Source organism: Canis lupus, chromosome 32, assembly GCF_048164855.1.
Source record: "Canis lupus baileyi chromosome 32, mCanLup2.hap1, whole genome shotgun sequence".
Taxonomy (NCBI): domain Eukaryota; kingdom Metazoa; phylum Chordata; class Mammalia; order Carnivora; family Canidae; genus Canis; species Canis lupus.
In genome coordinates this window covers 13,546,980-13,572,463 of record NC_132869.1, presented here as the reverse complement: position 1 = coordinate 13,572,463, position 25,484 = coordinate 13,546,980, and the positions used below count along the sequence as shown (strand labels likewise).

At 41.7% G+C, this 25,484-nt stretch overlaps 1 protein-coding gene across 2 annotated transcripts in view; it reads left to right on the top strand.

Annotated features, from left to right (window-relative positions):
* The first annotated feature begins 15,940 nt into the window (after positions 1-15,940).
* Positions 15,941-25,484, top strand: part of TGM7 (transglutaminase 7) — a 28,115-nt gene continuing 18,571 nt past the window's right edge. For both annotated transcript variants that reach the window (XM_072808370.1, XM_072808369.1), the window contains exon 1: positions 15,941-16,031. The gene's annotated coding sequence lies outside the window, so the exon portion shown is untranslated. The remainder of the gene's footprint in view (positions 16,032-25,484) is intronic.

Below are 25,484 nucleotides of genomic sequence, written 5' to 3'. Positions count from 1 at the left end.
GCACCAAACCGCTGGGCCACCGGGGCTGCCCCCATTTTTATTTATTTATTTATTTTTTACAAGAGAAGAAATACTATCTGAAAAATCAGATCTGGGAAGACCCAAGGAAAAAATGGCATGCAAGTGAAGAACTAAAGAAGAGAAGTAAAATACAAACCTGAGGAGGACAACAAATGTATGGTCATTGGCAACATGAATTCAATCATCCTGAAGAAGTAACTAGACAGAACTGTGACAAAAGTTCATGCTGGACAACTAACCAATAGCAGTGGTATGGTTCAAGCTTGTGGGATTGGAATCAGACAGATGGTTTGAATTCTGATATTGCTCCTTACTATCATGTGACCTTAGATAATTGCTTATTTTTAAAACCTCAGTTCTCATATCTACAAAATGGGTATAATAATGGTACTCACATCATAAGTTGATAAAAGAATTTTATAAGACAATGTAAATAGAGCATTTTAGCACAGGGTGAGGCATACACTAAGGACTCAATAAATGTTAGCTCAGGACATGACAAAAGTGGAGAGGGGTAGTCTATGACCTCCCCTGAGTAGTTTGTCCCCAGTGATTAACCAGTCTAATATTTAATGACTTTTAATATTGTGCTAGATCTTATGGGGTGACATATGGTCTCTTCTCCCCCAAGAAGCTTACAACTGAAAAAAATTAATGCACATGAAACAATTGGAGAACAATCAGTATGGACAATGTAACACTCAGAAACAGAATGTCTTAGAGAAATCAGATAGAGTTTGAGAGAGATTTTGCAGCTACATAGATATTCTTTAAAAAAATGGGTTTTGACTGGAGTGGGAAGGAGTAGTGAAAGAATGCCCCAAGGATAAAGTGAAATAAGTGCCTTGCATGGAAAGGATGGATGAACTGAGGCAAGAAGCAAGCCCTTTCAGGTACTGTTGAGAGCATGCCTTTGGAATGCTTTCCAATATATTATCCCTGCTTGATGATTCCTATTTGCTTCCTTAGGTCATTTAGCCTTTAATACTAGACCATGAGAAAAAAAAACAAAACACTAGACCATGAGGCTGAAGTAGAAAGTAAGAAGATAAGACATAAGAGAAGGACCTTCCAGATGGAAAGGGAGCTGAAAGTCTTTTGGTCCTGGAAGGGAGACAAAAGAAGGAGAGACTATGGCAAGACTTGAAGTATGAGTTATCTTGGTCAAAAAAGAAGAGAGGGGGAGTAAAGGATGTTAGAATCATCTAGAAGGACTTAGGCAACTCCCAATGCAGGAACTTTCTTCTCAGTTCTTAGGGCAAAGCCTGGGAACAATATAAACCCCTCAGGGAACTCTATATTCAACATGGCACCAGAACAATATGGGGCCATAGGTAGTTTAGAAATTGCTAAGGACTATGAGAGTCTGAAATAGTACCACCATTTCCTACAGCTACAGCTGGTGTGTGGTATTTAATGGAAGCAGAAGCTCCTTTATAAATACAAAAGTACTGAAATATCCAGAGACTGGCAGAGGCCTGGGGTTACACTAAGGGAAGCTGCAGGGGAAGGACCATGAATTTCAGTGGAGGAAAGGAGGGGCCCAGCATGAGATTTGGAGAGCAATGTGGGACCATCTGAACCTTAGCAGACCAACATTGGACACAGCAGGACCATACACAGGATTTCCAAAATCAGAGGAGAGCCAAAGGTCTGTGCCCCTGCCCCTGTGAAGATATGTAAGTTCTCCTTACATTCAGAAGCCATCTGGGAAAGAAAGCAGGAAGGGAGAGATCTTGAGAGTGAAGAAGTATCTTGAACAGGGAGTTTACACTTTGAAATAACTAAAGACACATAGTCAAGGTTACATAGTTAGGCAATGGTAGAGCCCCAGAGTCTGTGCCCCCAGTTACTACACTACACCTGGACAGACACTAAGCAGGGTGAATTCTTGAGGATCTTGGAGACCTTCCAGAGAAGTGTGGATTGAAAGTCACAGGTATTGGCATTAGGAAGTAGATTTTGAGCTGGAGAGCTATATGGCATTTAAAGAAGACAAGTCTGGCAGAGCCCTACAGGACAAAGTGAGGTAAGGGAAATCTGGAAGTAGAATAAAATAAGACATTGATAGCTGTAACCCAGGCCAAAATGATAAGACCTTAATAGAGAGGAAGGAACACATCCTGGATTATTTGTAATAATAATAGAATTAGTAGCAGAATAAGTACTTAGAATGTATTGGCACTGTGCTGAACATAATCTTGAGTATTACAGCAACTCTATGAAGAATTAGCTATTATTTTTCCTATTATAAGGATGAGAAAATGGAAGCACTGAGAGATTAACAGGCCTCATGCCCCCAGCTAAATGTAGTAAAGCCAGGCATCACAGCAGGATGGGTCTAATGGTGGAGCCTAGGAAGTTCTAATGATGGAGCCCAGAATCTTAACCAGTCTGCTTGACCATGTAGCAAAATGACCAGATGGCTCCTGATGACAGGAAAAGGTGGTGGAAGAGTCAGAGATCCCACCAAGAACTCTAGGTTTGGAGATTAAAATGATAACACTATTGAAATGTGTAGTTGAGAAGGAGAGGAAGTTTAAAGGGGGAAATAAATTTATTTATTTATTTATTTTAAATAATAAATTTATTTTTTATTGGTGTTCAATTTACCAACATACAGAATAACACCCAGTGCTCATCCCGTCAAGTGCCCCCCTCAGTGCCCGTCACCCATTCACCCCCACCCCCCAGCCTCCTCCCCTTCCATCACCCCTAGTTCGTTTCCCAGAGTTAGGAGTCTTTATGTTCTGTCTCCCTTTCTGGTATTTCCCACACATTTCTTCTCCCTTCTCTTATATTCCCTTTCACTAGGGGGAAATAAATTTAGTTTGAGATGTGTTGAGTATGTCAATATGGCATACACAGATCAATTTCCCCAGAGCTAAGATGGGATTTAATGGGTCACAAGTGAACCCATTTGTAGGCCCAATCTATAAATTTGTTAGTTAAGGGGAGGAGGTAGTAAAGCCAATCTTCAAATTTAAGGACACACATTATTTTTGTTAATTTGATCCTCTCTGTTGGATTTACACTAAGATAAATAATTTTTTAACAAGTAACATATTTCTTCTTCCTGACATTAAGGACATCCACTCAGTCAAGTGACAGGTAAAATGAAAAATCTAGAGAACATAAGTTATCATTGTTCTGTATTCAGCAGAAAACTTTGGTGGTAACTTAAGCTCCTTGCAAGGCTCAGCTATTTCCAGATGCTGGACCCAGCCTTGTGGTTACTCAACAAACACCTTCACCCTTCCTTATTTACTATGTCAACAACCCATAGTCCTGTCTTCTTCATTACCAAAAAGCCTGAGTCAATTGCTGAGGTAATTACCATAGGTAACTACATTAGGACAGTGGCCAAACTATCCAGAAATGGAATGACATGGACTATTGGGCAGTGAAATACATTACAAACTGGTCAATCTCTGTAGACCTGGCCAGGGGCTCCTTCAGCAAAAATAAGGAAGGCAAGAAAAGAGAAAGGCCCTACTTGAGCAGACATATGCTTTTTAAATAGTCATAATTGCTTCTGTTTATTGAGTTCTGACTCTCTGCTAAGTGAGCTAAGAGCTGTCAAGAATTATCTCCTATAATCCTCACAACCCTGTAAAGAGGTACTATTATTGTGTGCCCTTTGAAGATGAGGAAACTGAGGCTTAGGGAAGGAATGTAATTTATTCATGGACACAGGCTAATCATAGGGAAAAAATTCAAACTCAGGTTTGAGAATTCTATAGTAATCCAGTCTCAAGGTAATTCCAAGGCTTGAACTGAATCTCACACTACTGTACTAATCTGCCTTGTAAGAACAACCACCATGACAAAATGCCTTTGACATTTTACAGACCCAAACTGGAATAGTCAAGTTGGCACCAAGGGAAGTACCTCTGAGAATGTGCTGCTGGTTGGACTGGCCATACAGGCAGCATCAGCCCTGCCTCTGGAATGCCAAAACTCCCTTCTCTGCATTGTCAGCCCAGCAACCTGAAACCCATTTCTGACTTGGAGACCTAAATCTTACATAACCCTTCACTGTCTCTTCTCCTTTTATAGGCCCATGATTTCATGCCATGATGAAGTCAAATAACCCAGGCATTAGTTTCTGTTGCAGCAGCTGAACACAAGCCATCAAGGGAAACCATTGTCCTTTGGTCCAGATCAACCAAGCAAGCATGAAACTATGATGGAAAGGTATGGTATTTCCTGGGGCTGATGAAATAAAGTTAGCCACCCCAAGTGCCCTGTCCCTATATTGTAACTTGGACGGCCAAGTTTTGGTACTAGTGCTAGGGGGTGAGTTAACCTGGAAGTCATTCTCTCATTTAGAAATGTTGCTACCGTTCCATCAAGTTCTGTAGAAACCAGACTCCTTTTAGCTCTTGGTTTCATATCTATAACCTTATTTGCTGTAGGTCAAAAGTTGAGAGTGGACATTGACTTTCAGATCCTGGGATAACTAGCCCCAGGGGAGAAATGATGTCTATCCTGACATTAGACCCCTCTGGGAGGCATCTTCCTTACCCCTTCTTGAGATAAAAGTGTCATTTTCAGAGGACTGTAACTCCCTGGTCCAGGGCTAATGGAAACAGCTGTTGTTTTGAATCTTGGAACTTTGATTAATGTTTACATTCAATGTCTCATCTGCTCTAGTCCTGAGGTTTTGCTCAAATCACAGTACACATTGTCTCATTCTTCAAAACTGTCCAATTGTTCTCTTTTAGGATGCTATGTTTACAAGCAATAGGGCCTCCTATTTTCCTCCCTCTAATGTAAATCCTGAGTTTCTGCCTTCATAGGAACTCCATTTTATTGATTCATTTGTAATTGTGTACGAGGTCATAAATAATGGGCTAGGAAAAAAGATGAGGCTCAAGAGAAGGAGACCAAGATGCCTATAAAGAAGAGAATCTCTTATCTGACCCAAACCAACACTTCCCAAGAGATGAAGTCATCTCTCATTCAGGGCTTCTGGTGAAAGTGTTGAAACAACAGCTAAGCCACGTCTCCATCCTTAAATTCCAGCCTGGCCCCTTGCCTAGGTGCAGGATTTTGTCAGCCAAAGCTAGAGAACAGCCACACCTTGTCTTAATGATTTTTGCCTAAAGTCTGTCCCAGCCAATGACAATCCAAACTAGAATAATCATACACATCACCACAGACTGATGCAGAATATCTTAACCTGATTTCCTGTCAGGTTCTGAATAAACCTTCTAGTATCTAGCCTGATGACTCTTCCTCTGGTTTAAATTGTTTTTCAGGGAATTGCTTGAGTTCATTCCACATGTGAGTTGAACCTTTCCAGAACAGGTGGGGGATCATCAGGCACAGGTGAAGTCCTAGGTCCTGCAACAGGGGTTTAGGAGCCATAGAATTATTGGATGCAAACCAAGGAAGGGTGTTCCTTATCCCTTTGTCAAAAGATCAGAGTGGGCTTCTGGCCATGGCTAAAATCCACTCACAGAAACTCAGTGTGGAATGTACTCAGTCAACTAGAGAATGTCCAGCAACTAAAGAAAAGATCAGAGTGACATACTCTTTGTAGAGAAATAGTACATGCTTTTTTAGAAGGAGTGGAAAAGGCAAGACCCTTTCTGCACAGTCACATGGGGTATAGAATGGGAACACAGTTTAGAACCTGGATTCACCACTGGATAACTTAAGGGAAGTCACATAATCTCTTTGGGACACAGTTTTTTCTTCTGTAAAATGAGTTTGATATTACTTATCTCACAAAGCGCTTATAAAGATCAAATGAAGCAAGTATTTTGCATGGTGCTTGTCAAGTAGGACACATTCAAAACAAATGTTGGTTTCCACCTCCTATTCTGCTTCCTGAAGTTCATATTAATCCCAGATCATTTTGAGTTCTACCACTCTCATACCTGGGCAAGTGAGGCCCTGCACTTTGGGGTGCCTCCCTCAAAGTTTTCTAAATCCCTCTCTGGTGGTTGCTGGCAGTGCTGTCCAGCTTGGACTTGGTCCACTATGGGCACCAAATTCTGTTTTCACCTCTTTGGGGCACTCAGACTATCCATACTCTTCCCTCCCCAACATGGGTTTAATCATATGTCCTGAGGAGCTCTAGGACTCACATCTGTGGGGTTGTCCAAGGTTACTGTGGCCAGGATCAGGTCCCTGGAAGGCGGCCTCATGAATAGATTACTCCAATTGGTCAATGTGATATTTCCTTGAGGGATCCTGCAAGACTAAGCAGCCAGAATGGTGTTGACATGCTGACTTTGGGTGATTCTAATTTTTTAGACAGGGGCCCTGCAAAAAATATTTGCCCAGAGGCTCTGTAGGCTCTAAGAGTGGCCCTGCTTTTAGGCCAGTAATACTTGTCCCCACAGGTGGCTGGACTATATGGGATTTAGTGACATAGTAATTATTTATATGCTAGCTATCAAAATTATCAAATGTTTGTGCTCTAAAAAGGACAGCAATTTAAAATATTGTTTTCAAATTAAAATTGTGGTATCATCCTCATTTCCCTCCCCTTTCAACCAGAGTCCTGTCTCTCTCACTCTGTCATCAAATCCAGTAGGTTCTAATTCTGTCTCTCATATGTAGCCCTTGTTTCTGTCCCTGTTGTCTTAGTCCAGATGTCCAAGGTGCCCCTTTCCCCCTGGACTATTGCAGTGGTCTCACAGCTTCCAAATTCTTCCCACACCATTCTATCTCCCACAATGACCAGGAAGGAAGAAAAGCCAACATAAAAATAGGTTATCATTTATAGCAGCACTATTCACAATGGTCAAAAGGCAGAAACAACCTAAATGTCCATCAACTGATGGAGTGATAAACAAAATGTGGTATGTCCATAAACGGAATATTATTCAGCCATAAAAGGAAGTATTGATCCATGCTGGATCAATGGATGGATGAATCTCAAAAACATATGCTAAGTAAAAAAATCCAGCTGGGAAAAAGTACATATTATGTGATTTTATTTACATGAAATATCCAGAATAGGCAGCTTCATAGAGAGTGTGGTTGGCAGGATATGGGGTAGGAAGAATTACAGAGTGATGGCTTAGTAGGTATAGAGTTTCTCTTTGTAGGGTGATAAGAGTGTTCTGGAACTAGATAGTGGAGATGATTCATAATGGAATGTACTAGATGCTTCTGGATCTAGTAGTTAAAATGTTAAATTGTTAAAAATTGTGGATTGTTAAAAAGGTAAATTGTTAAAATGGTAAATTCCGTGTTCTATGTTAGCACATAAAAAAATGTGTTATCAAACTGGTCACTGTTGGGACGCCTGGATAGATCAGTGGTTGAGCATCTGCCTTCAGCTCAGGGCGTGATCCCGGAGTCCTGGGATCGAGTCCCACATTGGGCTCCCTGTATGGAGCCTGCTTATTCCTCTGCCTATGTCTCTGCCTCTCTCTGTGTGTCTCTCATGAATAAATAAACAAAAGCTTTAAAAAGAAATAACTGTTATGTTATGGGCATCCAGGGCTCAGTCCTGCTAGGACCCTTTGCAAAGCCAAGAAGAATATACTTCAGAATTGTCCATCCTGAAGGAGACCAGAGGGAGCATTTATCTACCAGATCCTGGTCTCCATGGTCAAGGATTACCCCTTGGGGTACTAACTTTCTTTCCCGTTTAGGTTTGTATATGTGTGAGTGCATAGCAGGTCAGAGAAGTGCTGGAGCAGAGGGTGAGAGATTTGTGTTGAAGTTGAGGCACAGTGCTATTGGGTCACACCTGTGGGAAGGTACAGAAATAGCTAGAGTCGGGATGCCTGGGTGGCTCAGTGGTTAAGTGTCTGCCTTTGGCTCAGGGCATGATCCCGGGGTCTTGGGATCGAGTCCCACATCGGGCTCCCTGCATAGAGCCTGCTTCTCCCTCTGCCTGTGTCTCTGCTTCTGTCTCTGTGTCTCTTGTAAATAAATGAGTAAAATTTTTTTTTAAAAAAAGAAATACTACGGATGCATACTCCTAGAAGTAGAAAGTAAACACAGAGGAGAGAGAAACAGGAAAGAGATCTGGTGGGTTCTTACCACAACTGATCTTCACTTAAGCTTCAGTGTTGTCATCCTGTCTCTCTTTAAAACAGCCTAATGTCTCCCTCTCCACCACAGCCACCTATTGTTCAAGCTTGCCTCCCCAATTTCTTCAGCAGGAATCTTTCTTGCACTCCATCAAGATGTCTAGGTAATTAAGATCTCTACTTTCTCTCCAGCCTTCGGCCTCATCCTGCCCTCATCATTCTCCCCAGACTAGTTTAGAATCCATGGTTCATAATTTTAGTCACTCTCTCAAGCAGTTCTAGATTCTTGCTCCTTAGCACTTTATACCATTTATCTGATCAAATCCCAACCCCTGATGAAATCAACTCCCAGGTTTCTCCACAGTTATATCCTGGGATAAGCCCCACTGGAGAGTGACAGGGCAGCTCACTGTGGTAGAGGTTAGCAGCTCCCTCACTACCTATTACTACCTGCTACCATAGAGACCATATCCCTCCTCAAGCTAAGGTGAGTCTCTCCAGCTGGAGTCTGGGTCCTGTTCCTCATATCTTTTTCTTATTTATTTATTTATTTATTTATTTATTTATTCATGAGACACACACACACAGAGAGAGGCAGAGACATAGGCAGAGAGAGAAGCAGGCTCCATGCAGGGAGCCCGATGTGGGACTCGATCCTGGGACTCCAGGATCACGCACGCCCTGGGCTGAAGGCAGGCACTCAAGTGCTGAGCCACCCAGGCATCCCTTTCTCATATCATTTCAAAAGCCTTATTCTCTCAATTATTCTAGAAACCATAAAATGATGTTTGTGGCCCACAGATGTAACCTGTGTTTGGCCCGTATAGTTTTGTTTCCCTTTTATTTTAATTATGGTCAACTAATATTCGATAAAGGAGGAAAGACTATCCATTGGAAGAAAGACAGTCTCTTCAATAAATGGTGCTGGGAAAATTGGACATCCACATGCAGAAGAATGAAACTAGACCACTCTCTTGCACCATACATAAAGATAAACTCAAAATGGATGAAAGATCTAAATGTGAGACAAGATCCCATCAAAATCCTAGAGGAGAACACAGGCAACACCCTTTTTGAACTCGGCCACAGTAACTTCTTGCAAGATACATCCACGAAGGCAAAAGAAACAAAAGCAAAAATGAACTATTGGGACTTCATCAAGATAAGAAGCTTTTGCACAGCAAAGGATACAGTCAACAAAACTCAAAGACAACCTACAGAATGGGAGAAGATATTTGCAAATGACATATCAGATAAAGGGCTAGTTTCCAAGATCTATAAAGAACTTATTAAACTCAACACCAAAGAAACAAACAATCCAATCATGAAATGGGCAAAAGACATGAAGAGAAATCTCACAGAGGAAGACATAGACATGGCCAACAAGCACATGAGAAAATGCTCTGCATCACTTGCCATCAGGGAAATACAAATCAAAACCACAATGAGATACCACCTCACACCAGTGAGAATGGGGCAAATCAACAAGGCAGGAAACCACAAATGTTGGAGAGGATGCGGAGAAAAGGGAACCCTCTTACACTGTTGGTGGGAATGTGAACTGGTGCAGCCACTCTGGAAAACTGTGTGGAGGTTCCTCAGAGAGTTAAAAATAGACCTGCCCTATGACCCAGCAATTGCACTGTTGGGGATTTACCCCAAAGATACAGATGCAATGAAACGCCGGGACACCCGCACCCCGATGTTTCTAGCAGCAATGGCCACGATAGCCAAACTGTGGAAGGAGCCTCGGTGTCCATTAAAGATGAATGGATAAAGAAGCTGTGGTTTATGTATACAACGGAATATTCCTCAGCCATTAGAAACGACAAATACCCACCATTTGCTTCAACGTGGATGGAACTGGAAGGTATTATGCTGAGTGAAGTAAGTCAATCGGAGAAGGACAAACATATGTTCTCATTCATTTGGGGAATATAAATAATAGTGAAAGGGAATATAAGGGAAGGGAGAAGAAATGTGTGGGAAATATCAGAAAGGGAGACAGAACATAGACTCCTAACTCTGGGAAACGAACTAGGGGTGGTGGAAGGGGAGGAGGGCGGGGGGTGGGGGTTAATTGGTGACGGGCACTGAGGGGGGCACTTGACGGGATGAGCACTGGGTGTTATTCTGTATGTTGGTAAATTGAACACCAATAAAAAATAAATTTATTATAAAAAAATAATTTTACTTACAATAATGAAAAATGAAAGGTAAAATCCATCCTTTTTTAGTGTGTAATTCCACAAGTTTTGATCAACACATACATTTGTATGCACACTAGTATCATAATCAAGAACAGTACCCTCACCCCCCAGAATCCCCTGTGCCTCAGGCAAATATTCAGAAGGAGCCCATATGCTCCAGTCTCTGCAGTTCCTCTGCTGTTTCTCACATCCCACTGCCTCACGCATTTAGGTTACCTAGCTAGGCCCCTGGGCATTTGAATTTGAGGTCCCTGGACTATTCCTTCTCTCTCCTACATCTTTTAACCACTCCCTTCCTACTCATTCTTTCCTATCAATACCTAATCATACTTAGTTCTCCTCCATTAAGGGAAAGCTCTCTTTTGGCCTCTCCAGATGCTACCCTTCCCTCACAACCAACTTCTTAAAAGAGTTGTTATTTGGGTACCCTTTGGTCAAATTCCCCCTTGTAGGCCTACAGTTCTCCTAATACCATCTAGGTAAGAAGTTTTTTCTTTCTTTGGAAAAAACAAGAGCAAGTTAAACCAATATTTGCTGTATCTTTCTCAGATGGCAAATTTCTCCTGCTGCTCCAAATGGAACATATAACACTGCTTCAGAATTTTGGTAAGAAATTTTTACCCAGGGATGCCTGGGTGGCTCAGTAGTTGAGTGACTGCATTTGGCTCAGGTCATGATCCCAGGGTCCTGGGGGGAGCCTGCTTCCCCCTCTTCCTGTGTCTCTGCCTCTCTTTGTGTCTATCATGAATAAATAAATAAAATCTTTATTAAAAAAAGAAATTTTTACCCAAATCATGCCGACTTGCTCTTTCATGTTAAAATCACAAATAGTACAAGACCAGCCATGGGCTCAAGTGAGGGAATATGTTTAGAGCAATGTTATATCTACAAATAAATCTGCCTCTACTGTCTCTTTGAAGAAATCACCCAGTGTGAGAAACCCTGTGTTTTCTCCCATAAAGTGAGAGATCCAGATGGACTCGGATATTTGGAAAAGAAGAGAGAGAGAAAAAACCAAAACAGACCCCCCCAAAAAAACAACAACCCATCTCATTTGCAGAGGGTTGAAACAAAAGTGGTGTGTGTGTGTGTGTGTGTGTGTGTGTGTGTATTCAAGTGAGAGAGAGAGAAGGAGGAAGGGAAAAGAGAGAGAGAGAGAATATGCAGAAGCTGGGGGAGGGGTGGAAGGAGAGGGAGGGAATCCCAAGCAGACTCACACTGAGCTTGGAGCCCAATGCAGGGCTCAATCTCACCAACTTGAGATTATGATCTGAGCCAAAACCAAGAGTTAGACATTCAACTGACTGAGCCAGCTGAGCACCCCAAAGGTGGGTAATATTTAAATGTTATTGAATATTGTTTTTAGTAGAAAATAAAGGGACAGTGAAAGAATTCTCTTCAACTGGCTTCTACCTCTTGGTGTCCTGAATTTCTCCCTTTGCTAGTTACTTTTAAAATAATGAAAATGAAGCCTGGCAAAAGGAAGGAAGTCCATCCCAACTCTGTCCACATTCACTAGATCCATTCTCTCCCACCATCTCTCCATCAAAATATTTTTCCCCAGGGTCCAGGCATCTCCATACCACAAGCTGATGGACACTTTTCAGACTTCATGTCACTTGATGGCTTGTCAGCACTGCATACTGATAAGGACTTCCTTTTTCTTGAGATACTCTTTCTTTGGCTTCTTGGAACAACTGCCTCCTGGTTTTCCTCCTACCTCTCTGGCTGCTGTTCACCCTCCAGGGCCATTTTCTCTACCCACCCTTATATGCTGGTGTTCCTCAAAGATCTGTCCTAGTGCTCTTCTTACTTTACAGTCTTTCTCAGGTGTACACATCCAAGCCCTCGACTTCCAGGACTATCTTCCTATGTCTTGAATCCAGACTTGTCTTCTAAGCTCCAGATTCATCTGTTCAACAGCCTAATCAGACTCTCTGTTATATGTCTAAAGGGCATTTCAAACCCCACCACTAATCCTGAACCTGACCCTTATTCTGACCATACAAACTTGGTCCTTAACCAATGTTTCCTTTTTTAAAAAATTTTTATTTAAATTCAATTTCATCCAGTGTTTCCTATTTGAAGAACAGCATCACTACCCACCCAGAGACATGAACCTAGAGAACTTAAGACTCAGAACATCTCCTTTTCCTTCACTCCACATATCCAATCAATCACCATGGCCTGTCAGTTTTACCTTCTAATGTCTCTAGCATCCTTCACTGAGAACACCTCTAATGCCAATACCCTGGTCCAGGCTTCTATTATTTCTTTCTTGTTTCACTTCAGGGGTCTCCCATGGTTTCCTTCCATCTATCTTTGCCCCTGACCATTGTTCCTCCACCCTAAAGTCAGAATGATCTTTTTAAATACAAATCTGACATTTTTCTGCCCTACTTAAAACCCTTAATGGCTTCCAATTGCCACAACCCCAAAACAAAATCTCTGACCTTCATGTCATCTTATGTTTTCCTTTGCTCAAGGTACTTTAGTCACACTGACCTTCTCTCAGAAATGTTAGGGGATTCACACCTGCTTCTTTCCACCTTAGAGTGTTGTGTGTGTGTGTGTGTGTTTAAGATTTTACTTATTCATTCGAGAGAGAAAGAGAGAGAGGAAGAGAGAGAGAGAGAGGCAGAGACACAGGCAGAGGGAGAAGCAGGCTCCATGCAGGGAGCCTGACGTGGGACTTGATACCTGGTCTCCAGGATTACGCCCTGGGCTGAAGGCGGCGCTAAACCGCTGAGCCACCGGGCTGCCCAACCTCAGAGTGTTTTTTACAGCTGTTCCCTTTGCAAGAAATGCTCCTCACCATTCAACAACATCTATAAAACAAAGTGAAAGTTCTTTTCCCATGGGAGCTTTTCTGTCTTTACCCTCCACCCTTCTCCAGACCGATGAGGTCCTCTTGAAATACGGTTTCAGAACAGTCTTCATTGCTCACTTGGAGCTAAGTAGTTAGTTCTGAGAGGTCTATCTCCCTTGGTAAAATACAAGTTCCATGAGTATCTACCTTGGTAGAATATAAGTTCCATGAGTATAGGAACTATGTCTGTTATTTACTGCTGCATTTTGGTATCTAGTTAAGGGCCATGCTAATGGAAAATCTCAATAAAAGTGTTTGTGAAATTAATCCATAAAAGACTTTCTTTGTCTAAACTTTTTTTAAAAAGATTTTATTTATTTATTCATGAGAGAGACACACACAGATAGGCAGAGACACAGGCAGAGGGAGAAGCAGGGTCATGCTGGGAGCCCGATGTGGGACTTGATCCCGGGTCTCCAGGATCCTGCCCTGGGCCGAAGGCAGGTGCCAAACCACCGAGCCACCTGGGCTGCCCATCTAAACTTTTAAACAATCTGAAAGGAATCACTCCAGACAACACTTGGGGTTGCAGAATTCCATCTGGGAAATAGCAGCAGCCCCTAACAACTTGCTTGAGCCTCCAGTGGTGCTTGATACAGACACTCTTCACTAATAACCGTATGTCTACTCCACTAAAAGCCATGTGTCCTGGGGATTGGTTAGGGAAATCACTACTGTTTCTAAGTACATAAACTCTGGAATTCATAGTACTGTCCATTTGAGAAGCAGCTAGGTCCAAAATCAGTGCCTGTAATTAATTTGAAATTGCTACTTTCTCAGGCCTACTACATCTTCAGAAGACATGTCTTTCAGCCCAAAGCCTAAAGATGCTCACTGTATCTTTGTTTCTCCAAAGGATGGCTGTCTCCTTGAGGTGCCCCTCAAGGGAATCCCCCAAGACAGATTCTGGGTATACTATATAAACCACATTTCCTGTCATGTCATCCTAAACATTCCTTTCTAATTTGATGAAAGTCTGTTTAATTTATCCACAGAACCTAAAACAGTGCCTGGCACATAGCAGGCACTCAATAAATCTTTGTGGATGAACAAGTGAGATGCATGCAGACTATGAGAGCATTTATGAAGGAAGTTATCCAGAAGAAAGGAATGCTTAAGCTAGAGTTCTAAAGAAAGAGGAGTCATTAGCTAGGAGAATAAAGATGGGAAAATACTCCAGGAGGATGCATGTAAGGTGCTGGACAGGGAGAAAACAGATGCCCAAGGAATCAAGAAAGCTCAGAGGAAATCCCAAACTCCTAATCATAGTTTATATGGCCAGTGGGGTTTGGCTTCTTCTTTTTCTTCTCTGACCCCTCCGTCCAATAATTCCCCCCACCAACCTCACCCCACTCACACTGGCTACCTTTTCCTTCAACAGATGTTTGACAAATATTTGTCAAATGAATGACTGGCTGCAACAGAGAGAGAATGAGGAAAAGGAAAGCAGAGTTAGAACATGCAAGACCATATTGTGTCTTTTGGATCTTACTCTAAGAGGAATAAGAAGATACAGAAGAATTTGAGCAAGGGACTCATATGATAATCTTTGCTTTTCTGTAAGATTACTCTAGCTAGTTGTATGTGTGTTCAAAGAGTGGCAATGGGAAGCCAGTTAGGAGATAGAGTGGTCTAGGAGAAGTGATAGTGAACTGGACTCATGATGGGGGGGTGGTTAGAATAAAAAGAAGTAGAGGAAGCTAGATTATATTCAGCCTGAAGAAGTAACAAAATTTGGTTGTAGCATAATTTATGGGATTAACACATCTAAAAAAAAGAATAAAAATATTTTTTGGCCAGAAAAGCTTATGGGTTGTTGGTGGCAGGATTAGGCATTCCCTCCACTAGGTTTTAGATGTTTAGACATAACTCCTCCATTATTCTTCCTCCATCATTTTCAAGGGGCAAAGGAACAACCTGGAAAAAGAGGTATTAGGAGACCAACCATGACTAACTCCCCTAGGATGTTTACTCATTAAAACAAGTTTGACGGCCTGGGTGGTCCAGACTGAGGTCAGACAGGCAGGTAGAGACAAGATGGGTGCAACTCACAACCAGGAAGGGGCTGTTTGGATGAGAATGGAAGACTCCACAGCAGTGGCTGAGGAGCTGACCCAGGCAGTGGGCCAGGCTGATCTTATTAACCCCTCCTGCCACACCCTCTTAGCTATATAGTTAAATGCCTCTGCAATCCTCCCCGGATTCTAGGGTTGGACAAGAACCTCTAGCCTGGCAGAGCCAGTCAACCCATCCTTGAAAGACTGCTGCTGAGTTCCTATTCTCCAAGCTGGCACCAGCTGTCAAGAGAGCAGAGCCAATTTGTGCACAAAAGTAAGCAACCTCAGGGACTTCTAGGGTACAAGATCTAGGACTTCTGGGAAGGGGATCCCAGGAGTTACTTGACTTCCAGGTAATTTCATAGGTGAAGGAAAATGTTGTTGTAATTCGGATAGTGTAGAAAATGGGCTCAGCCTGGTCAGGTGACCATGTTCTATCACCATGTGAAGATTTTGGACCATGAAGCAATGCAAGCCATTGGTGGGTTTGAAGCAGGGGTATGAACTAATCAGTTCAGGTCATATATGTTTTCAGTCCCCTTGAGAATAATCAAGCTAGGAGTGATGACAGGTTGAGTGAGATTGGGCTGAACTAGGCTATGGCAAATTCCTCCATGGTCCTGAATGTCTCTTTGGGCAGCTTAGCACATCTTGACATGTTCTTTCATTCAGTGTGAATCTCACATTCTGAAGGATCATAAATATTACCATTATTACCAAATACAATCGGCCAATGTTTGTACAGCACTTTAAGGCTTTCACAAACACTATCTATTTGATTTTCAAAGCCGCTCTGTGAAGTAGGCTCTGCTATCAGCCCCATTTTACATTGGAGTTGGGTGCTCATTAAGGCTTACTTGCTTATAGTCAGGTAAGTACCAAATCTCAGGAAGACCAGAGCAGGGTCCCGAACCAGTTCTCTAACTCAGAAACCCGTACTCTGTCCATTTGGTCACACAGCTGTCAAACAGAAGGTTTCAAAAAACAAATGAAGTTTTATAATATTTACCAGGATGAGTAAGAAATAATATGAATTTGGGGGATGGGTGAGACTAACAGATTCAATTTTGAACATGTTACTTTTTTTCATTTTTTTAAAAGATTTTACTTATTTATTCATAGAAACACACACAGAGAGAGGCAGAGGCACAGGCAGAGGGAGAAGCAGGCTCCATGCAGGGAGCCTGATGTGGGACTCAATCCAGGGTCCCCAGGATCAAACCCCAGGCTGCAGGCAGCGCTAAACCACTGCACCACCAGGGCTGCCCTTGAACATGTTAAATTTGAAGTGACTGCAAGATCTTCAAGTGGAGAACCCAGTAGACACACATAAGGATTTGGAGGCAGGGAGAGGATTATAGTGGGTCTTTTCTGTGTTTATTTTAGAGTTAAGGGTCCTCAGAGCTTGCTCTCTTGTTATGGGACAAATCTGGTGGATTAACCCTAGCAGAGGTTAGTCTGCTATTAACATAGAGATAATTCTATGGTAGAAAAGCTTTTCTGTTCTGGAAACCAAATTTAAAACTTGACTATATTAGGCATTTATCTTTTAGGGAAAAATTTATAAACAGAATATAATATAATCAGTCAGTGAACATGATTTGCAATACCATGATGGATATTGACAATAGATTCTAACTTAATTAAAAAATTAGTTGCCGAATATAATTGCTTAGCTAGATTCCAGGTGGGTATGACAATCATGTATAAGGATCTGATGTAGGTGGTAGTATGAAAAAAAGCTAGGGGTAATCAAAAGCTCAATTTGATCAGTGATGTGTAGGCTTTAAAACTAATCATTTTCAGCTATAAAACTAGTTTCTAAAGCAGTGAAGGCAAAACAGCTCTGTTATTTACCATTTTGAAACTCTCAAGCCTCTCTTTCTTTTTTTTCCCTACCAAAGACAATTGCTTTATAAAGTGAGTTTTGGTTGCTGCAGGCAATTCCTCTGCCTCTTTTATTTTATATTTTAAAAGATTTTATTTATTTATTAATGAGAGACACAGAGAGAAAGGCAGAGACACAGGCAGAGGGAGAAGCAGGCTCCATGCAGGAAGCCTGACGTGGGACTCAGTCCCGGGACTCCAGTATCACGTCCTGGGCCAAAGGCAGGCACCAAATCGCTGAGCCACCCAGGGATCCCCATCCTCTGCCTATTTTAGAAGGCCTGGCTTTCCGGGCTCTCCCCTTTTGCTGATGCTGTCAGGCCTTTGGCCTAGAATGCCTTTCTCACACCAGCTCTCTCTCTAAAATCATCTTCATCTGTTGGTGGCTGCTCACATTTCACAAAGCCTTTCTAGAGCTCCTGTCTAGAAGACCTCCACTGTTTTGAGTTACAAAAGGCAGTTTCCTTTGTAGAGGATATTTGTGTGTGTTTTCTCCCCATCAATAGATTACAAGCTCTTTGGGGTTAAAGATCACTTTGTGTGCCTCAAAACTTCTAATATGGTGCCATCAGTATTCTAGGCATTCAATATTTGTAAAACAAAGGAAGGAAGGCATCAAAAGTCATAGAGAAATTGGGACGCTCAGTCTTTTTTTTTTTTTACAATTTTATTTATTTATTTGAGAGAGACAGAGCATGAGAAGCAGAGGGAGAGGGAGAAGCAGACTCCCTGCTGAGCAAGGAGCCCTACAAGGGGCTCCATCACTGGCCCTAAGGATCATGACCTGAGCCCTCGGCAGATGCTTAACTGACTGAGCCACCTACGCACTCTAGGACACTGTCTTCATGAGGCTCTTAAGTTGACTAAATGAAATTTCTTTGGTTAACCTGGATAATAATATTGTGATTATTTTTGGAATAACTTCTTTTCTCATCCAAGCCCTCACCCAAATAAGTAAATAAACAAATAAATAAATAAAATTTGAGGCATAAAAGATTATTTTTACAAGGCAAAAATCATTATACTGCTAAAGCTGTATTTTCAAATAAGATGGCAAATTGTTTTATATGGAAATTCACACTTTAAGCAGGTCCTGTCCTGAGTATACAGTGTGATTACTACTAAGGAAAAAAATCCCACTTCAGCATAGACAAAATAACAGGAAGGAAACTTATCAAAATGTATATTACTCTTACCATTTAAAAAAAATCTATTTTTAGGGCACCTGGGTGGCTTAGTCAGCTAAGGGCCTGCCTTCAGCTAAGGTCATGATCTCAGGGTCCTAAGATGTATCCCCATGTCAGGCTCCAGAAGTCTGCTTCTCCCTCTCTCTCTCTGTCCTTCCCCCTTGCTTGTGCTCTTTCTCTCTCAAATAAATAAATAAATATAATCTTTTTTAAAAAACATCTATTTTTGAAATATCTTCAATAGAAGTTAGGACTTTTATTACAAAGAGTTTTTTTTATTTCCACCTTCCTTATATAGAGCATATAGTTCTAATACAAGAGATTCTTGCACCAGTAACAACAAAAGTATTATTTTTCTGAGCCAAAGTATTTTTTTAATAAAATAAATCCCCCGAGGTGTTCAGTAAACACTTAGTAATGAGCAAATTTAGTGTATCCAAATGAGGACCATTTCCTAAATACACTCAAGCACATTAAAAAAAAAAAAAAAAAAAAAAGGCAGAGGATGTGACAGAGAGCTTTGTTTATAATAGGTGTCGGAATTTTTGATGAATCACACAGATTAATCCAGGGAATTAGGCACCTCTTACATACCCTTGACAATGATCAGTGAACGTGTTAATAGCTTTATGTTTTCTCTGCATCACTATTCTTCACGAAACCTGAATTCTTCCTCCAGGAGTGTTGACTAAATACTTCTGCTTCTCTCTTTACACTGTCAGTCAGATAAAATACACATGTCCCGATTTCCAGTCATGGTCCTCCTATCCCTTTGCTCACTTTCTTTTAAAAACATTTTTTTCCTCCTTGATTAAAAACATCTTAACCTCCCATCATGAATTTTTTAATTCAGTAAAGTATAAATAAGGAAATCATAATCACTCACAATCTCACTGCTCTGTTTTTTTTTAAGATTTTATTTATTTATTCATGAGACACACACACACACACACACACACACACACACACAGAGGCAGAGACATAGGCAGAGGGAGAAGCAGGCTCCATGCAGGGAGCCGGACGTGGGATTCGATCCTGGGTCTCCAGGATCAGCCCTGGGCCGAAGGCAGGCGCTAAATCGGGAGCCCCGCAGATGTCCCAAATCTCACTGTTCTTAAACAATCACAGTTTATATTTTCTTCCATCTTCTAAAAATGGGTCTATCTATGTAATAACATTTTTTACACCATTGAGATAAGCTGCACTGTTTTTGTACCCTGCTTCTCTCTCCTCCCCCCACCCCCACCTGCCTACCAGTTAATAGACATTTCCCCTTGTCATTGGAAGCTTTATCAACTTTATTTTTAAAAAATATTTCTTTATTTTAGGGGATCCCTGGGTGGCGCAGTGGTTTGGCGCCTGCCTTTGGCCCAGGGCGCGATCCTGGAGACCCGGGATCGAGTCCCACATCGGGCTCCCGGTGCATGGAGCCTGCTTCTCCCTCTGCCTGTGTCTCTGCCTCTCTCTCTCTCTCTCTCTGTATGACTATCATAAAAAAAAAAAATTATTTCTTTATTTTAGAGAAAGAGAGTATAGTAGAATGGGAGGAGAGGTAGAGGGAAAGGGAGGAAATCTCAAGCAGATTAACTGCTGAGCATGGAGCCAAACGTGGGGCTGGATCTCACGATCTGGGGCTGGATCTCATGATCATGACCTGAGCCAAAACCAAGAGTTGGATGTTCAACTGACTGAGCCACCCAGGAACCCCTATCAACTTCATTTTTAATCAATGGCATAATTCACCATGTCAACATATTTTGCTTTTCAAGAGGCAAAGTTTGCCAGGTCCTAATGGGATGTTCAAACCCATTTTATTTCCTTTTTTTTTAAGATTTTATTTATTTATTCATGAGAGACAGGAGAGAGAGAGAGAGAGAGAGAGAGAGAGATTGGCAGAGACACAGGCAGAGGGAGAAGCAGACTCCATGCAGGGAACCTGACGTGGGACTTGATCCCAGGACTCCAGGACCACGCCCTGGGCCGAAGGCAGGGGCTAAACCGCTGAGCCACCCAGGGATCCACTCAAGCTCATTTTCATGACAACTGATGAATGACCTTCCTGAGGGTAGCATGCTCCTAATGCATTTCCATCTGGACACTGACTATCTGGCAGTTCCTGACACCAGACTGAGCTGGTTTAGACCGAATTGGGTTCCAAGCCTTAAAGTGACAGAAGTGCAAAGGGATAAATCAAGCTATGCTTTGCCTTCCACATCACTTGAGTCTTCTCAGCTTAAAAAGGAGGGCACAGAAACAAATCCCTCAGCAATTTTTTAAAAAGGCTTAGGACGGAAGCTCTTTCCCTTATGCGAAGATGCACCTGGAACAACGGGGAAATTAAGAGCAGGAAGAGTCCAAGGAGGAGGAGGAAACAGCAGCCTCGCCCTACCGACTCAGGTTGAGAGAAGAGGTTCTAGGAGGATGACTATAAATGCTCAGAGACACAATTAGGTCTGGAATCTTAATACTGATTAGTTGAAGGTCCTTGGCTGACAGAAGAAGAAGGGAGATGGATCAGAGTGAGTACTGGGAATCTGACATTTCTGAGGTGCTGAATTAAGAGAGGGGAGACATTTGGAGAGGGTGGGGGTGAATAGAAGAGACAGGATGACTTAAATTGATCTGGCTCCTTCCTCCCATTTCCTTACCTTCATTTGGAAGGCACAAACCACTGGGGCACAAATCATACATTCATTTTTTTATGAGTGGATTCAGCTTACCCTTGAAGCTATGGACAATCTTTTCTTTAATATCTTGTAACTAGAATGGTCTTGGGAAGTCTGAGGAAGCCCATGAGGATCTTGACCTCTACAACGAAGTCCCCAGTTACCTGTTTTAAAATATGAACTGGACCGTGGCCCTTACCCACTGGGATTCTGATGGCTTCCCAGCACAAATGTCCCTGATCAAGCTCAATTCCCACCCCCCCTTACCCCTTCCCTATACCCTGGGTTTGCCATTCCACACACTGTCTTTTCTGACTCAAGGTCTTTCAATATTCTACCTAAATATTGACTACTCTATGTTTTTTTTTTCTCTCATAGCAGTTAGCATAATTAAGAATTACAACCTATGTGTTTACATTTTTGGTATCTTATACTCTTATACCCAAGAAAGCAGGGACCTCAAAGAAAAGGTTTTATAGAGATAACCTCTAGTTCAACATTTTGTGGATAGTTTAATAAGAACCCTTGGTACTTGGGAAGCCATCTCTGTGGCTAACCCTGTAGCTGTGGGAGGATCACCTCTTAGATCCTAGACCTTTCTCCTGGCCCAGTTTCTCCTCTGATTCTCAGCTCCCCTTAAAGAGTGCTGCTCCTGCCTCTGTGCTCAGGCTCTTTTCCAGAGCACCTCAGAATCTTTGCTGCTGGAATGAAAAGAACACTCCAGTCTGGTAGTCACACAGGACCTACTGGGAGAGGATGCTAAACATGGATTATGTATTTCTTAAAATTGTGCCCAAAATTACATATCATAGAAAATACTAGAGATTAGAGCTGTACATGGTATTTTAACAGAAGTTGGAGTTAAACAGAGGAGTCTCAAGACACCTGTTTGTATGCTACCTTTGGCACATGTTTTTTTTTCCAAAGTCTAGGGTATTTTTCCCCTCCATTATCCTCAACCTAAGCCTAAATGTTATATCATCTTTTTTATTTTTATTATTTTTATTTTTTAAATTTATTTAAATTTATTTATTCATGAGAGACACAGAGACTTAGGCAGAGGAAGACTCTCCATGGGGAGCCCAATGTGGGACTCAATCCCAGGACCCCGAGATCATGACCTGAGCCAAAGGCAGATGCTTAACCTCTGAGTTACCCAGGTGCCCCAATATATTATCTTTTTTTAAAACCATACTTTAATTAAGCAAGTAATACACAAAAAATATATACTTGTTATAAAAAGTAATACATTCACATATTAGGATAAAAAAGGCCAAGTCCCCTTTCACGTACATATGTACTCTCAATCCTGCTCCTTTCTCACAGGAAAGAACTGTTAACAATGTGCTTAACTGCTTAACCAGATAATACTAGATTATATAGAATTTTTGGCTTTACACAATGGGATCATATAATACATAGTATCTTTACACAATCGGATTATATAATGCATATTAAAAAGCTGACTTGCTTTTTAAAAACCGTAATCATATATCTTGGAAATCTTTGCATGCCAGTGCATACTGGTCTATCAAAAATTTTAGGGCAGCTCAGGTGTCTTAGCAGTTTAGCGCCACATTCGGCCCAGGGCGTGATCCTGGAGACCTGGGATCGAGTCCCACATCGGGCTTCCTGCATGGAGCCTGATTCTCCCTCTGCCTGTGTCTCTGCCTCTCTCTCTCTGTTTCTCATGAATAAATAAATAAAATATTTTAAACATTTTTAGTCGAATTATAATTTTCCATTCTGGGAATATAAACATAGCTTATTTAATAAATTTATTAACTTATTTAATTTGTTACTATGCATTATACATGAACATTTAGATTGTTTCAGTATTTTGGTCTTATAAACAATGCTGCAGTGAACATCCCTACTGATATAACTGTGCATATGGGTGCAAGTATTTTTTATATGAAAGATTTCTAAAAGAAGAACTGTCAGATCAAAGACAATACCCACTAAGTGTTTTGTTTTGTTTTTTATGATAGTCACAGAGAGAGACTGAGGGAGGGACAGAGGGAGAAGCAGGCTCCATGCACCAGGAGCCCGACGTGGGATTCAATCCCGGGTCTCGAGGATCGCGCCCTGGGCCAAAGGCAGGCGCCAAACCGCTGCACCACCCAGGGATTCCCCCCACTAAGTTTTTGATGGATATTGTAGAGGAGGGAAAACTTCACTTTTTTTCCTTCTACCAATCAAGTGCATTGGCTGGGGACCGACAATTAGTCTGATAAAAGAAACAGAAAATAAACAGAAGTGTATTAACATGTACATTGCACATATACATGGGAGCACTCAGCGATGAGTAACTCAGAAGGATGGTTAGGATTTGGGCTTGTATAGCATCTTAATAAAAGAACAAGATATTTTTAGAGAAGTGAGAAGACAAAGGAAAAGGAGCCACCCAGGCATCCCAAGACCTAATGATTCAAACTGTGTAGCCATCCTGGGGACACTTTTGTCTCACCAGCAGCTATTTGAATTGCCAAGCACTGGGTATAAGCCATCACATAATACAGTTAACCATGTAGATATCATTAAAGGGAAATAATGTTTCAAAGAAACAGCTTAGGGATGCCTGGGTGGCTTAGTTGAATGTCTGCCTTTGGCTCAGGGCCTGATCCTGGAGACCCGGGATTGAGTCCTGCGTTGGGCTTCCTCCATGGACCCTGCTTCTCCCTCAACCTGTGTCTCTGCCTCTTCTTTCTCTGTGTCTCTCATGAATAAAGAAATAAAATATTTTTAAAAATACACAAAGAAACAGCTTAGACAACTGAGGAATAAATGGTTCAGAGTCTGAGAAACTGAGAGGAAAGAGGGACACCAGGTTGGCCCTGAAGCTGACTTATTGGCATTTTAGGATATGGAGGTTGGGAAGAATCTGTGATTTTCACTGTGCTCTTTAGATGCTTAGGGCTCTATAGAGAAGCCAGGGGAACCCCTCCCCACTTCTTCCATCAGCGCAGCTCCTCTTAGGTCTGTTTGTTACATTTTCATTTGATTAAAGCACAATAATCACTTACTTGGAAAAAAAAAAAAAGGTGAAAACCTCCAGACTAGCACCACAAGCCAGAGGTTAAAGCTAGCTAGGCTCGGAAGTCAAACTGTCTAGATTTAAAAGACAGTTTTGCCACTTACTAGTCTGGCAAGTTAGTCTCACTGATCATCTGTCTACTCACCTGTAATATGGAGTTAATAATATCTAGTTGGATAGTTGTAGGGACAGAGGAAGTAATATAGGGATGCCTGGGTGGCTTAGTGGTTGAGCATCTACTTTCAGCTCAGGGCGTGATCCCAGGGTCCTGGGAACAAGTCCTGCATCAGGTGCCCCACAGGGAGCCTGCTTCTCCCTCTGCCTATGTCTTTGCCTCTCTCTGTGTGTCTCTCATGAATAAACAAATAAAATCTTTTTTTAAAAAAAAGGAAGGAGATAATGTATATAAAGCCTGGGGCTTAAAAACACTCAATAAATATTACCCAGATATAAAACTATTGTTATAGGTGTTAAGATATCTCCATGTACCAAAATGTTTGGGGAGGCTTTTGTGAAAAGGGTGGATGCTGAGTTTTACTTGAAGAATGGAGACAGTGGGGATGCGGATATTGGGGAAGGGACCATCCAGAGGTAGAACCAGTCTGGGCATGATCTATTTGGAAGACACAACATGAATGAAGCAGAATTTATTTATGGGCTACTGGGAGATAAGATTGGATAAATATGTTGGTACCACATTGAGGAGGGCTTTGAATGCTTGACAAAGCAATTTGGACTTGAACCTTTAGATAATAAGACAGTTTTGTTCTTGCACACTATAAGAGAAATAGAAACACTCTGTAGTAATCTTATCACTAAGGAATCTTTGTGTGCTCTCACAAAGATGTACCCTTGCATATTTTTAAAAAGAAAAGTAATGAAAAAGAATGAAATATTTACAAAAGCACTAAATTCACAATAATGATGAGAAGTAGGAAAAGAAAAGACACTGACAGAGTAGCTAGTCTAAATGCAGGGGCAAACGAAGGAGAAGGGAAGGAGCCCAGTTCACCTAGTGGTTGGTGGCAGGTGCCCAGTGCTTGCTGTGCCTGGGATAATTTACCCTTCGGTATCTCTGTCTAGAGCTTTCCAGTATTTCATCAGTAGCCTGATTGCCTAGGACATAGCTGGCTGTGGATTCTTTTAATCTGCCCCAGTCTTCATCCAAACTAGCTTTAGGAAGCCCCGGAAGTCAAGGTATTTCAACAAGTGTTTATTAGCCTGTCACAAACCCATGGATGCCAGTCCCTCACACACACAGGGCGGTCCCTCCTTTCTTCTTGCCAACACCTTTGATTAGGTACTCTTAGTTTTTTACCTAGGTTATTACGACAGAGTCTCACTGCCCTTCCCTCCCTAGACTTTTTCCCTCCATCTGAGCTACATACCATAGCCAGATTAATCCTGCACTACAGCTTTGATGGTGCTACTCCTGTTCAAAAAGCTGCCTCTAGTCAAAGTAATGCTTTTCCCTAACTAGAAAAGGAATACATGTTCAAAGCAAAAGCTTGGACAGTACCAAAAAACTCACAGGAAAGAAAAACTTC